The sequence below is a fragment of the Neophocaena asiaeorientalis genome, unplaced genomic scaffold (assembly GCF_003031525.2).
Source record: "Neophocaena asiaeorientalis asiaeorientalis breed wild unplaced genomic scaffold, Neophocaena_asiaeorientalis_V1.1 scaffold469, whole genome shotgun sequence".
Taxonomy (NCBI): Eukaryota; Metazoa; Chordata; class Mammalia; order Artiodactyla; family Phocoenidae; genus Neophocaena; species Neophocaena asiaeorientalis.
Window position 1 is genome coordinate 336,183 of NW_020172691.1, and position 13,962 is coordinate 350,144.

Below are 13,962 nucleotides of genomic sequence, written 5' to 3' on the forward strand. Positions count from 1 at the left end.
TCCTAAGAATCTGTTCCCTCAGCTGGGCCCCTCTGGGAGCTCTTCATTTGACATAATTCATACCCAGTGGGTTGATGGGAGAGTGGAATATTTGCCCCACCCGACAGCATGCGGCGGGGTGTGTGTGTCGGAAATCCCCTCGAACAAATGAGCAAATCCCCAAGAGTGTTTGTGCCATCAGAGTGAACACCTGTGTCAACTCATCGCTTCTTTGGGGAATGAGCCGTGAGCCTCAGGGGCCAATGGGGAAACTTATAAGTGAGCCCAAGCCTTGACAAGCCTCATCTGTGAAATGGGCCCGTGCCTGTGGCCTCCTCCAGGGGTCGTGGGGCGGATTCACAGGGCACTCGGTGTTTTCCCGGCTGAGCCCAGGACCAGCCACCTGGAAAGCTCTGGATAAGTCTTTTTGATATTTTCCTCTTAACCGCCGTCGCCATCATCATCACAGAGGCTCCTCTGGGGTCTGGTGCGAAGCAGGTGCTCAGTGAGGGGCTGCTCCCAGACCCTGCCGGGGCAGCACCCACAGATTCGAGGGTGTTCAGTCACCGGGTCGTGGGTCGTCGGGGGCGCGCTCGCGGAAATCCGCCACCAGAGGCCAACAACAGGATATCGGCGTGCTTTGAACATGCTGACGGCAAATCCTCACTAAGCACCTACTGTGCGCCAGACACTGTTTCCAGTACCACGAATGAACAGAAATGGGGGTGGGGAACTGCTTCGTGGAGCTTCAGGGGCAGGGAGCTGGGAAGAGGAGGCAGAAAGAAATGTTTGTCCCCAGTGGCCGGATGAGGACACGGGCTTGGCGACCCTCGGTCCCTTCCAAGCCGGGTGTGTCAGCCTCCAAACCCCGAAATGGACTCTTTCTGCAAAGGTGGGGGCCCTTGGGTTCCCAGACCCCAGCCTGGCCAGGGCAGGGGGGTGGGTGGGAGGTGATGTCGTCGGCCGACGTGACTCTCCCGCTCCCAGCGCCGCGCCCTAACGCCCCTCCCTTCTCCGCCAGGTGAGGGGCCTTCCCACTTCCAACCGATCCAGGACTTTTACGTAAATTACAACTGAGTTTGGACACCAGCCCCCCCTTCCCCCCTGACCCCCTCCCCATAATGTGAAACGCTGCCCAAGGCCACATGGAATGGGGAGGGGGCTTCATGGTCTGCGGGGGACTTCTGAGTTGGGGGCCAAGGGGTTCACTGCCCCCTCCTGGGAGATTTCCTCGCTCCCACCTTTCTCCCACACACACAACCTTTGTGGCTTCCCCAAATGAAATCTCAACTTTTCCTATATATATATATGCATATATATATAGAGCTATAGACAGTATATATATTTTTTGAGTATAGATCAAGGGACCAAACTTTTCCGACTTCCTTCCATCCAAGAGAAGGTGACCCTGGGCCGGTCACTCAGCAGGGACGCTCAGAAGGGCTGAGGCTGGCGGGGCAGCCCAGTGTCCCCCACCTCCCGCTGTCATGTCAGACCAGGGCGCCGGCCAAGCACCGGGAATCATCAGCCAACGCGATATACCTCCAGGACTTCTGACACCCCCCTCCCCCCGCCATCGACGATTCTCGCGAGCCTGTGGGCTCAGCCGGCTTCAGTGTCCCTGGTCCTAGCTGCAGCTTCTGGAACCCCCATCCCCTTCGTTCCAGGGCCCTGCCTTCCCCAGTTGTAGGCACAAAACAGACCCCTTGGCCTCTCCCACCCTCTCCCCTCCCCAGTCATAGCCTTACTCATGTGACCAATAGCCCTTAGCTTTCCGTCGGGGACAGACAGGGTCGGGGGAGCCCCCCACCCCTGGAGCCCCTTCCCAAGGGTAGGCGGCCACCCTCCCTGCCTTTGGATCACCAGCCTGGAATTCACAATCTCATGACCAAGATCGCCACGTGCACTGGACAAGCCCAGCTTGCACGGGCTCAGCATCCCTTCACCGGAGATACCTCTACAAAGTTTTTTTTGTTTTTTTAATCTTTCTGAGCAGGTACAAAGAAGAAAAGAAATGGGGGGAAAAAATCAAACGACAGTGGATTTTTGTTTCCTAGTTGGGGTGGGGAGGGAAATCCTGTGGGGTGCCTCTGTATAGCTACCCAAACCGTGAAAACCCCCCTTGAAGCACAGAGTCAAGTTCGGTTTTTTTGTTTTTTGTTTTTGTTTTTTGGACATCCGGTGGGGCCTCGCGCCAGACGAGGCACCAGTGAACTTCATAAACTCAAGAAAAAAATTTTTTTGAAAAGAAAAACAAAGCATTCCCTTTTGTTTCTACCAAAATGTGTTGACCGACCCAGAAAAAAAAAAAAAGAAAAAAGAAATAGCAAAAAAAAAAGAAAAAAGAAAAAAAAAAGAAAAAGAAAAAATATCTTCTGACCAACCTGTTTCGATATTCCAGAGTTTGATAATTGTTCCGAGACCCTGTCTAGTGCGCCTGTGTCCTGTGCGTCTGCGTGTGCGTGCGCGTGTGCTCAGGGGTGGCGGGGCCTCGGCCGTGTCTGTCCCGCCCAGCCCCCGCCAGGCCTGCTTAGGAGTGCGTGCTGGCGTGCAGTGGCGTGTGTCCTCTGGTCCATGTTTACCGGCTGTAAATACCATTTTTATACTCCACATCAAAGACCTATGTGATTTGTACGATGTACTTTATTTCTGCTACAAGTAATTTCATGAAGTTTCAACTTGCAAACCGACTTTTGGAGACAAACCGCGCCACACACACACGCACACAGAGAGAGAAAGAAAGAGGAGAAAAAGACTTGGAGGGAACTTTGGGTTGACTTGGTTTGAATCTCGAGGTCCCTGTCACTGTGGCGTGTTTCAGGTGAGAAGCTGCAGACTTCATCTTCATGTCCAAAACGCCTCTCTTTGGTCTGGAGAAACTGAAAGTTTATTTAATAAAAATTTTACTTGCTAAAGGACTGGGTCCTCTCTCATTTGCCCTCTCTTGTCGAAAAAGACGAAGTACATCTGCTGGATCGGGTGCCTGGGCTAGAGATAAATCGGTTTTAGAGTGAAGGGGTGCGGGAGGAAAAGGGTCTGACATTCCCATGGCCGGGATTCGGACGGATTCATCCAGACATTGAAGAAATGGAGTGTTCCTTCTCAAGAAGAGCCGGTGCCTGTGTTTGTTGATTCACACATTCATTCATTCATTCAACAAACGTTTATTGAACGGCTACTGAGTGCCTGACCCTGTGCTGGCCACCAGGGACGCAGCAGTGACCAGATAGTTCTGGGCTCTGCCCTCAAGGACACTCACTATTCATTACACATTTTTGCCATTGGGGTAAAAATTCATGCAACATAAATTTCACCATTTTTACCATTTCGAAGTGTACAATTCAGTGTATTAAGTACATTCACAAGGTTGCGCAACCATCACCCCTATCTAGTTCCAGAAGGTTTTCATCACCTCAAAAAGAAGCTCCGTCCCCGTGAGCAGTCACCCCCGCCCCGTTCCCCTCCCCCAGCCCCTGACAACCATGAATCCACTCTCTGTCTCTGCAGATTGGCCTGTTCTGGACGTTTCCCATCGGTGGAATCACACCCTGTTTGTCCTTCTGTGTCTGGCTTCTCTCACTGAGCATCGTGTTCTCGGGGTCCATCCACGTGGTAGCGAGGGTCAGGGCTTCTCTCCTTTTCATGGCTGAGTGATGCTCCCGTGTGTGGGCCCTTGGTTCCACCTTTTGGCCATTGTGAATCATGCTGCTGTAATTATTCGTGTGCATGTTTCTGTCTGAACATCCGTTTCAGTTCTCTCAGGTACATACCTAGGAGTGGAATTGCTGGGTCCTGGTAACTGTGTTCCCAGCAGCAACACGTGAGAGTTCCTGTTTCTGCACATCCTCACCAATACTTGTTACACAATAGATTTGAGTTGGAATGTTGAGGGAGAAATCCCTGCATTGGACCTGACACAGTCAAGGACCCAGAAATGTACCGAAGAGGTGAGACCTGGAGGAGATAAGATCTAAGAGATGATGTGGCTTTGGCTGAAAGAACAAAGCAGTTTGAGGCCCCTGCCCCACCCCAGTGAAAGTCTCAGAGGTCCTAAAGAGAAAAATTCCTGAGAGCTGGGATGGGGAACCGTGGGCTCCAGGGTAAAATCCTGGAGTAGGGGTGTGAGTAGCGGGGGATGGCCACACCAAAGCTGAGCCTTTCCAAATTCATGGGAGGGGTACTAACCACTCGATTTAATGAGCTACTTAATATCCTGCCAGGGGCTTTGCAGAAACGATGTCTTTTAATCTTACCAAGGACTCATCCCATTTTACAGTTGAGGAGACTGAGGCTCAGAGACAGGAAGTGCTTTGCTCCAGCTCCAGCAGAGAGAACGAGGCCCATCTGGAGTGGGAGCTGGAAAGGTGAGTCTGAGTCCACCTGGAAGGGTTTTCCAGGTGGAAGGAACAGCCCGGGCAAAGGCTCAGAGGCTTGGCATGTTGTGGTCATTGGATCATTGGCTAAGACCACAGCACTGGGTGAAGAGATGGATGCAGAGATGACAGGGGCTGGGTTACAGAGGTTCTTTTGCGACTGAGCACCTTCTGTGTGCCGGACCTTGTCCCCGCCCACCCAAGGTTTCAATCAAGGAGAAAGTACTTTTGGACAAAAAATCAAAAGTAACCTATCCCCACAAGAAAAAGTAATTCTCAAGTATGCTAAAAGTTGTAATCACAATGAGACCAGCAAATCTGGGAGAATTTTTATTTTATTTGGCCGTGCCACGTGGCATGAGGGATCTTAGTTCCCTGGCCAAGGATCGAACCCGTGCCCCCTGCAGTGGAAGCATGGAGTCCTAACCACTGGACCACCAGGGAAGTCCCTGGGACATTATCTTGATGTCAGTTTGGAGCTACAGAGGATTTTGAGCAAGGGAGGGGTGTGATCAGGTTGGGGTGTTAGGAGGATACCTGGGTGACCTCTGTGCCACTGGTGGGGTGTAAATTGGCACTCTGGAGAACATGGGCAGGATAATATTCCTACCAAGCATTTATTAAGCACTTACTATTTGCCAAGCATTGTTTCAAGCCTGTGTCATCCAATATAGTAGCTACTAGCCACCTGTGGCTATTTACATTTCAATCCATTTATCAAATTATTACTTTACTTCCCTCAGTCACATTTCAAGGGCTCAAGAGTCACACATCCATCACTTGGGAAGTTCTCTCGGACAACACTAGCCTCAACATTTTACACGACATAACTCAACCTGCCACAGCCTTGTGAGGTATGTCCTATTAATGGCCCCACTTTATGAGCCAGTAAACTGAAGCCCAGAGAGGTTAAGTGACCTCCCCGAGGCTGCACAGCAGTAATTGAACCCAGCCTCTCAGGCTGGTCTCTTAACCACTATACTATCCCAATTCCCTGTCCTGTGTGGTGGCTTCAATTTGAATGTATTGTTATTCAAGTTGTTATTTGCGATAGTCCAATTTAAGCTTTTAAATTTAACTCAAAGTCAGGGAATTCCCTGGCGGTCCAGTGGTTAGGACTTGGCGCTTTCACTGCTGGGGCCCGGGTTTGATCCCTGGTTGGGGAACTAAGATCCCTGAAGCCTTGCAGCGCATGAAAAAAAAAAAAAGTACATAAATAAATTTAACTCAGAGTCATTAAACATTTAGAATGTGCACCCGTGCAAAACAGAGATTCTGCCTGAGAAGAATAGGGTTGTGCTTGGGATGGCTGAGCCCTGGCTGTCATGTAGGTGTTCATCCAGGGGGAATAGGCTAAGTGACACCCAGGGCATATCAGTTAGCTGTTGCTGCGTGACAAATTAACCCCCCACCCCGAAATTTAGCTGCTTAAAACCCTACACATCTATTATTTCACCCAGTTTCTATGGGTCAGGAATCCAGGAGTAAATTAGCTGAGGGCTTCTGGCTCAGGGTCCCTCAGGAGGTCACAGTCAAGACATCAGCCAGGGCTGCCTCATCTGAAGGCTCGACTGGGGCTGGAGGAGCTGCTTCCAAGCTGGTTCCCTCCCATGGCTGTTGGCTGGAGGCCTCAGTTCCTCACCACGTGGACCTCGCCATAGGGCTGCTCATGACGTGGCAGCTGGCTTCCTCTAGAGAGAGTGTGGTCCAATGTGGGGGTGGTGGTGGTGGTGAGAGAGCTAGAGAGAGAGAAAGAAGAATATATATATTTAAAACATTCTCTCTGAGGACGTGTATATGATTGTAAGAATGAGAAGATGGGACTTCCCTGGTGGTCCAGTGGTTAAGACTTCGCCTTCCAATGCAGGGCATGTGGGTTTAATCCCTGGTTAGGGAGCTGAGATCCCACATCCCTCATGGGCAGGGAACCAAAGCATAAAACAGAAGCAATATTGTAGCCATTTCAATAAAGACTTTAAAAATGGTCCACATCAAAAAAAAAAAATCTTAAAAAAAAAAAAAAGAATGAGAAGGAAAGGCTAGACATGGACTTCCCTGGTGGTGCAGTTGTTAAGAATACGTGTGCCAATGCAGGGGAAACGGGTTCAAGCCCTGGTCCGGGAAGATCCCACATGCCACAGAACAAATAAGCCCGTGTGCCATAACTACTAAGCCCATGTGCCACAACTACTGAAGCCCGTGTGCCTAGAGCCTGTGCTCCACAACAAGAGAAGCCACTGCAATGAGAAGCCCATGCACCACAACAAAGAGTAGCCCCTGCTCGCCTCAACTAGAGAAAGCCCACACACAGCAATGAAGACCTAATTCAGCCAAAACTAAATAAGTAAATAAATAAATTTATTTAAAAAAAAGAAAAGGCTAGAAGTGTATTCACCAGAATGACGACGGGGTGGCTTTGGGGGGAGTGAAGAATTAGAGGCCAAGATTAAGCAGAGTTGAACCTCAGCTGCAATCTTTACAAGGTGAATATATTTAGTTATTTTTCAGGAAATTAATAATTAGGTTTAAATACTTTTTTTTAAAGATGAAAGAATGGGAAAGACAGGTGTGAGAGTTATTTGGGGGAAGGTACCTACATGTAACTCAACTGCTCCACTGCCCTTCGGAGAGACCCTCAGAGCAAGGAATGGGGTGGGGCAGCCAACAGCCAGCGAGGAACTGAAGTCTACCAGCAACCACATAGGCTTGGAAGCAGATCCTGCCTCAGTCGAGCCTTCAGATGAGACCCCAGCCCAGCACAACACCTTGATTGCAGCCTGTGGGAGACCCTGAAGCAGAGGACCCAGCTGAGCACCCCAGATTTCTGGAACTGAGATAATAAATGTTTTAAGCCACAAAGTTTTAAGGTAATTCATCATGCAGCAATGGTAACTAACACATCAGCAAAACCTCATCAACTACAACGACAGAAACTACAAAGTATGAGGAATAAACCTCAGAAAAATCTGCAGAGAGAAAACGGTAACATTTTACTGATATACATTTTTTAAAAAAACAACCAACAAACAAAAAACCAAAAAACAGACAAGTGGTGAAGTGGATGACGGAGGTACCCAGGGCAACTCACGATCTTAAAGGATCAGTTCTCTCCCTGATGAACCTTGAACATCATCACAGTTCAGATCCTTGCAATAGTTTCCTTGGAAGTGGATAAACCGATTCTCAAGTTCATGTGCATAATTGAATTGTAAGCGAAGCAAGGCTGGAATGTACCAAAATGAATGACTGTTTATTGAGCATATACTATGTGCCAGGCACTGTTCCCAGTGCTTTAGTTATTAGGGTTAACTCATTTAATCACCGCAGCAACCCCAGGTGGTCAGATCTAGTTCACAGATAGATAATGGAAATACAGAGAGGTTGGGTGGCTGGCTGCAGAGCCTGCCCACTGGACCTCTACGCCACACTACCCTATACAACAGTAAGACCCATTATAAAGCTACAGTAACTAAAATAGCAGGTCATCGGTGCCTGTCCTGTTTTATTTACTCTTCTATTCCCTAGAGCCAAGCACATAGTATCTGCTCGCTAAATGTCCTAAAATCATAGTGCTTAAGTCTGGAGGCTTGAGCTTAAGTCTGGAGACTGCCCAGGGTTTGAATCCCAGTTATGACATTTATGAGACCAGTGGCCGATCTCTCTTCAGCTCAGTCCCCCCCACCTCTGGAAAATGAGTCTAATCGGGCACGCTTCTGAGGGCTGTTGTGGGGATGAACGAGTTAATATTTACAAAGCCCAGAGTAAGCACTACAGAAGTGTCAAAATAAATCAATCCCGCGGAAAATTCACTTTCCAGAGGCTTCGCTGCTGGCTACCAGCAGGGGGCAGCAGAGACTCACGCCTTCGTTCAGTAGTACTGGAGCCTTCACTTGAAATGCCACAAGCATATATTGAGCACCCAACGTGTGCCGCGCGCGCGCGCTGGGGGCTGGATGAGGTGGTGAGGAGATCCCTGGGCTCTCTCCTGGGACATAAAAGCTACCTTTCCCAAATTTCTTAGCCCGTCCCTTAAAGCCTGTGGGATCAGCCCCACCTCCCTTCTGCCCCCTCCTCTCTCCAGATTGAATGTGGTCCAGCTGCCAGGCCATTGCACGTGCGGTTTCCCACGCCGGGAAACCCTCCTACCCTGGAGTTCTGAGGCGCTGGGTTGGGGTGGAGGCACAGGTAATCTTCCGAGCACAGGGAACGGTACTGGCCAAGGTGTAGAGTTGGGAATGACCCGGGCCCTAGTGACAGAACAGGCAGCCCTTCAGGCTGGTTGGCCTCAAAGCTACACAGAGGATGCAAGCAGGGCACGTGGTGGTCAAACAGGGTGTCACTGGACAGATGTGAGGGCCATGAGGACAGAGACCGGCATGCTCACATCTGGGTCCTCAGTTTTTGCTGAGCTATTCAAGGTGTGCATGCCCTTGAACAACCTCATTCTCTTTCCAAGCCTCAGTTTCCTCATCTGTAAAATACTATGCACCATCCAGGATTGTTGATACGATCAAGAAGGTTAATGCACACGAATAACAGCCGTTGTCATTATAATATAACATTGAGAGAAGGCAACACAGGATCTCCCGAATCAGAAACGTGAACTCTCGGACATCACTCCTACTGGATTCGAACGTCAACAGGCATTTACTGAGCGCCTGCGGTTTGCCGGGCGCAGCTGTAGGTAGTTACTGGAGACACAGCCGGGAACAAAATGCACCCAAACACCCCCTGACCACGCCCCCAGCGCATCGCCCCGCCCCAGACCCGCCTCCTCTCCGCCCCCTCTTTCCTGAGCCTACCAGAACGAGGTAGAGGTGGAGGTTATCTACATATTCATGAGCCCATCAGCCAATCCACAGCCTGAACTCAGGCCTGTCTTTGGAGCCTGGGTGATTGTGACGTCAGGAGTGACGCAGTCAGTGATACTTAAAGGCGCAGTAACCTCCTATAGAGTAGGGAGTTTGGAACAGATTTAGAGGGACACACACCTGCGTCTCTTTGGGGGTCTGTACAATACAGGTTGGGATGTGCAAGGCATAGAAACCAACTCAGACTAATAGCACCGAAAGAGTGTTGCTTTCGTGGGTGAAGTCAGGGATGCGTTTGGCGCGCGCACTCCCTGCCAGGCACTTGTCCAGCGCTGGGTTCTTGCCTGGAGCTGGAGCTTCAGCACCGGGGGTCGCGGACAGCTCCAGGGCCCAGACAGAGGGCCCTGAGTGGGTGGGTGTGCGGGTGTGTAGAGGGCTCTGGGGACAGGGTCCAAAAAGAGCCCTAGGCCCTCAGCCAGACCACGGGAACAAGGGCCTACTCTCTCTGCCTGTCTGCCCCCCTATCCAAGCCTCAAAGGAGCCCAGCCCCCCAGATCTATGAATCCACCTGACATCTCCAGGAGGATGTTCATTAGGTCGAAACTGTTCCTGGTCCCCAGCCCTGCTGCTCCCACGTCGTCTCCATGTCTGCAGATGGCAGTTCCATCCTTCCAGGTGCTGGGGACAGATATCTTGATGTTATCCTTGACTTCTTGCTTGCTCACTCCATAACCAATCTGTTAGGAAGTCCTGTCGCCTCTGCCTTCAAAAGTCTATCTTAAAAAAAAAAAAAAAGTCTATCTTAAATCTGCGCACTTCTCCCCCCACCTCTGCCTCCCCTTGATGCAGCCCTAGGATCTCCCACCTGGACCAGCTCAGTCTCCTCCATGGAGGCCCTCGGCTCCAGTCCTCACCGGCGTCCCCCCGTCTGTCCTCCCCGAAGTAGCCACCAGGGGGCGCCTGTGAGCACCTGAGTCACGCCCTGCCTCTCCTCTGCCCACAGCCCTCCAGGGTCCCACCTTCCTGGGGGTAAAAGCCCAAGTCCTTCCCGCGGCCCACAAGGCCCTGCACGGCCTGCCCCATCCCCTCCCTGCCCTCCCCTCCTCCCTCTCTCCGCCTCGCTCACTCTGCCCCAGACACACTGTCCTCTTCGCTGATCTTCCACCATGCCAGGCATGGCTCTGCCTCAGAGTCTTTGCACTGGCTGAGCCCTTTACCTAGAACCCTCTTTTCCCTGGATATCACCTCCTTTCCACTCACAGCGAGTGGGGGTGGGATAAGTTAGCAGGGGGCTAACTTTCAGGCATCACAGGCCCTGTAGACCTGGTAGAGATATTGGTCTCTATCCCAAAGGCAATAGGGAGCCATGGAGTGTTTTATAGGAGGGAGAGGTGAGACAATCACATCTGCATCTTTTAGTTTCCCTCTGGCTGTTGTGTGAAGAGCAAACTGCCCACTATGTAAATAGAGGAGGCTTGTGCCGGCTTCCAGGCGGGCAATGGTGTGGCTTAGATGAGGCCAGGGCCCCCCAGAATTCCCCTTGGGAGAATCTGGGGTCTGCCTTGATTGTGCTATGTCCCCCAGAGCTCAGTACAGGACCTGGCATACAGCAGGTGCTCAATAAAAGTCTGAGGAAGGAACGAAAGAAGGAAGGAATGTCCCATGCCCAGAACCCTGGCTTGGAGACATCTGACATTGCGTTGGGACCTCACAGCAAAGCCGCGAGGAGGACATCATTGGATCCATTGTACAAATGGGGAAACTGAGAGTCAAAGAAAGAAATATGCCTGAGCAAACCCCAGGTCAAGGCCTCTGGTGGTAATGGAAGGTTTCCAGGGGGAGGTGGCATTTGAGTGGGGCCTGGAAAGACAGGGATGAAGGTCAAGGGCCAGAGGAGGGCACTCTTGGCTACAGGAAAGGCATGAGCGAGCGTCACGTCGTGCGATGGTAGGAGGATGAAATCCAGCTGGAAACCTGATGGAGAGATTGTGCAGGGCTGGAGGTCGGGTAAAAAGGTCCTGAGCTGGGAAGGTCTGTCCGGTGCAGAGAAAAGAGCTTCCGTATCTGCCCCGCGCCCAGACTGGGGAGTCACCCCCTCCCCTTGAGTGTGGGAGGGGCCTGCGACTTGCTCTAACCAACGGAATATGCGAAGGTGATGGCGTCACTCCCACGGTTAGGTTACTTTTTCCTCCCTTGTGGTTTTTCCAATTGTAGTTAAATACATGTAGCATAAAATTTACCATTTTAACCATTTTAGGAGTACAGCTCAATGACATTAAGTACATTCATATAATTTATAATATAAGCCTTTAATGCTATGATTTTTCTCCTAAGCACTGTTTTAGCTACATCTCACAAATTTTCATTTTCATTTTCATTGAATAAAAAGTATTTTCTCATGGCTCTTCCATATAGGTTAGTAAGAAGTTTATGGTTTAATCTCCAAATCTTTGGAGATTTTTTTCACATAGCTTTCTGATATTTTTTTCACATAGTTACTGATATCTAGTTTAATTTTGTTACATACTTTGGATGATTTGACTTTTCTTAAATTTAAGGTTCGTTTTATGACCTACCTTGGTGCGTATGATTAAAGAATATGGTCTATCTTGTTGAAGGTCCCATGTTAACTTGAAAAGGATGTATATTCTGCTGTTGTTGGGTGGAGTGTTCTAGAAATGCCATTTCAAGTTGGTTGATAATGTTGTCAAGGTCTTCTAGTTCTTTGCAGATTTTCTGTCTGCTTTTTCCACCAACTGCTGAGAGCATAGTTTGAAGTCTCCAAGTATAATTGTAGATCTGTCACTTTTCCTTTCATCTTTATCAGTTTTTGTTTTGTGCGTCTTGACTGTATATTGTTGGATTGTTTGCTGGTTGTATGTGGTGAGACGCATACACATTCAAGATGGGTAAATTGGCCCTTTTATCATATACGTCCCTTGCTATGATGTCTGCTTTGTCTGCTTTTAAATTTTTATTTATTTATTTATTTTATTTTTGGCTGCACGCGGGCTTCCTCTAGTTTCGGTGAGCGGGGGCTACTCTTCGTTGCAGTGCGCGGGCTTCTCATTGCAGTGGCTTCTCTTGTTGCGGGGCACGGGCTCAAGGCACGCGGACTTCAGTAGTTGTGGCACACGGGCTCAGTAGTTGTGGCGCACGGGTTTAGTTGCTCCGTGACATGTGGGATCTTCCCGAAACAGGGCTCGAACCCATGTCCCCTGCATTGGCAGGCGGGTTCTTAACCACTGCGCCACCAGGGAAGCCCCCCAGTATATTTTAAATGACTATTTTCTTGGTATATTTCCCCCATCCTTTTAGTCTTATCTATGTCTTGGTATTTAAAACGGGTGTCTTGCTAATCATGAATTTCCTCAGCTTTTGTTTGCTGGAAAAGCCTTTATTTCTCCTCCATATTCAAATGATATTTTCACTGGGTATAAGCTTCTGGATGGACAGTCTTTTCCTATCAGCACTTTAAAGACATCCTTTTTTTTTCACAGTTAAGTCTGTGATCATTCTTGTCTTTGCCCCTCTGTAAGCCATGTGTCTTTTTCTCCTCAGCTGCCTTCAAGAATTTTCTCTTCATTTTCAAATTTCTGCATTTTGAGTATGACATGTCTGGCTATGTATTTGTGGGAATATTTATTCCGTTTGGTATTTTCTGAGCTCCTTGGAACTGTAATTCGGTGTCTTAAATTTTGGAAAATTATTGGGCCATTCTCTCTCTCTCTCTCTCTCTCTTTTAAATCAATTGAGGGAATCCCCTGGTGGTCCAGTGGTTAGGACTCTGAGCTTCCAATGCTGGGCCATTCTCTCTCAAAATATCCTTCTGCCCACTTTTCCTTGTCCTTCTGAGATTCCAGTTACACATCTGTTAGATCATTTGATCTTGTCCTATGGCCTTTGGGGGCTCCCAACCTGTCTACAACGCCTCTTTAATGCTTGATCATCTTTTTAGGAAAGACAGAACAGGCTTCAGGCTTGTTTTCTGCTTAGAGTTGGATAGGACTGGGGAGGATTTTTATTGTATTTATCTTTTCAGCTGACCTTGACTGGTGGCAGCCTGTAGTGGTGAGTTGTACTTTTCTCTTTAAACACATCCAAGTCTTTTTCTAGAAATGGTCGGATGGGAAGAAAAATGTTGGGTAATACTCGGACACAGACAAAAGGGGGTGGGTGGTCTGTGAGTGGCAGGAGGTTGAGGGGGGCTTTCCTACCTAACCTCCTCTTTTGGCAGCTGGGGAAACTGAGGTTCAGAGTGGCCCTGGGCCCTCTGTCCTTGGGATTGGGGGGTGGGAAGTGGGGGAGGTGCTGCCACTGAGGTTTTGGGCATCCAGCTGGCCCGCAGGGGTCTCAGTTTCCTTGGATGGAGATGTAGCTCATGAGCCAGGCCCCTCGACCGGATGTGGGGGGGGAGAGGGGTGCCCAGCAGCCTCACCAGCTCCCCTGTCGCACAGGGCATGGCTGGGTCTCTAGGCCTTTCTTGTTCTGTCTCTCTGTCTGTCTCTCTGTGTCTCTCTTTGTCTCAGCCCCTCTGTTTCTCCCTGGCTCTCCCTGTTAAGTCTCCTTACCTCGCCCTTCCCGTTTGAAAGCCACCTCCTACATCTGCCTTCCGCCACGGGGCTCTGACCCACTGTCTGAATGGCTGACCCCCACTGCACATCTGTGGGGGTAACGGTCTCCTACGATCACAAGGTACTGAGGCAAATTATAGTTACGGGGCGGGGGCCTCCATGCGGGTGAACCGCGTCCGCTGGGCTGGGCCCTGCCGGCCTCAGCTGGGCAAGCTGGCCGAGGCG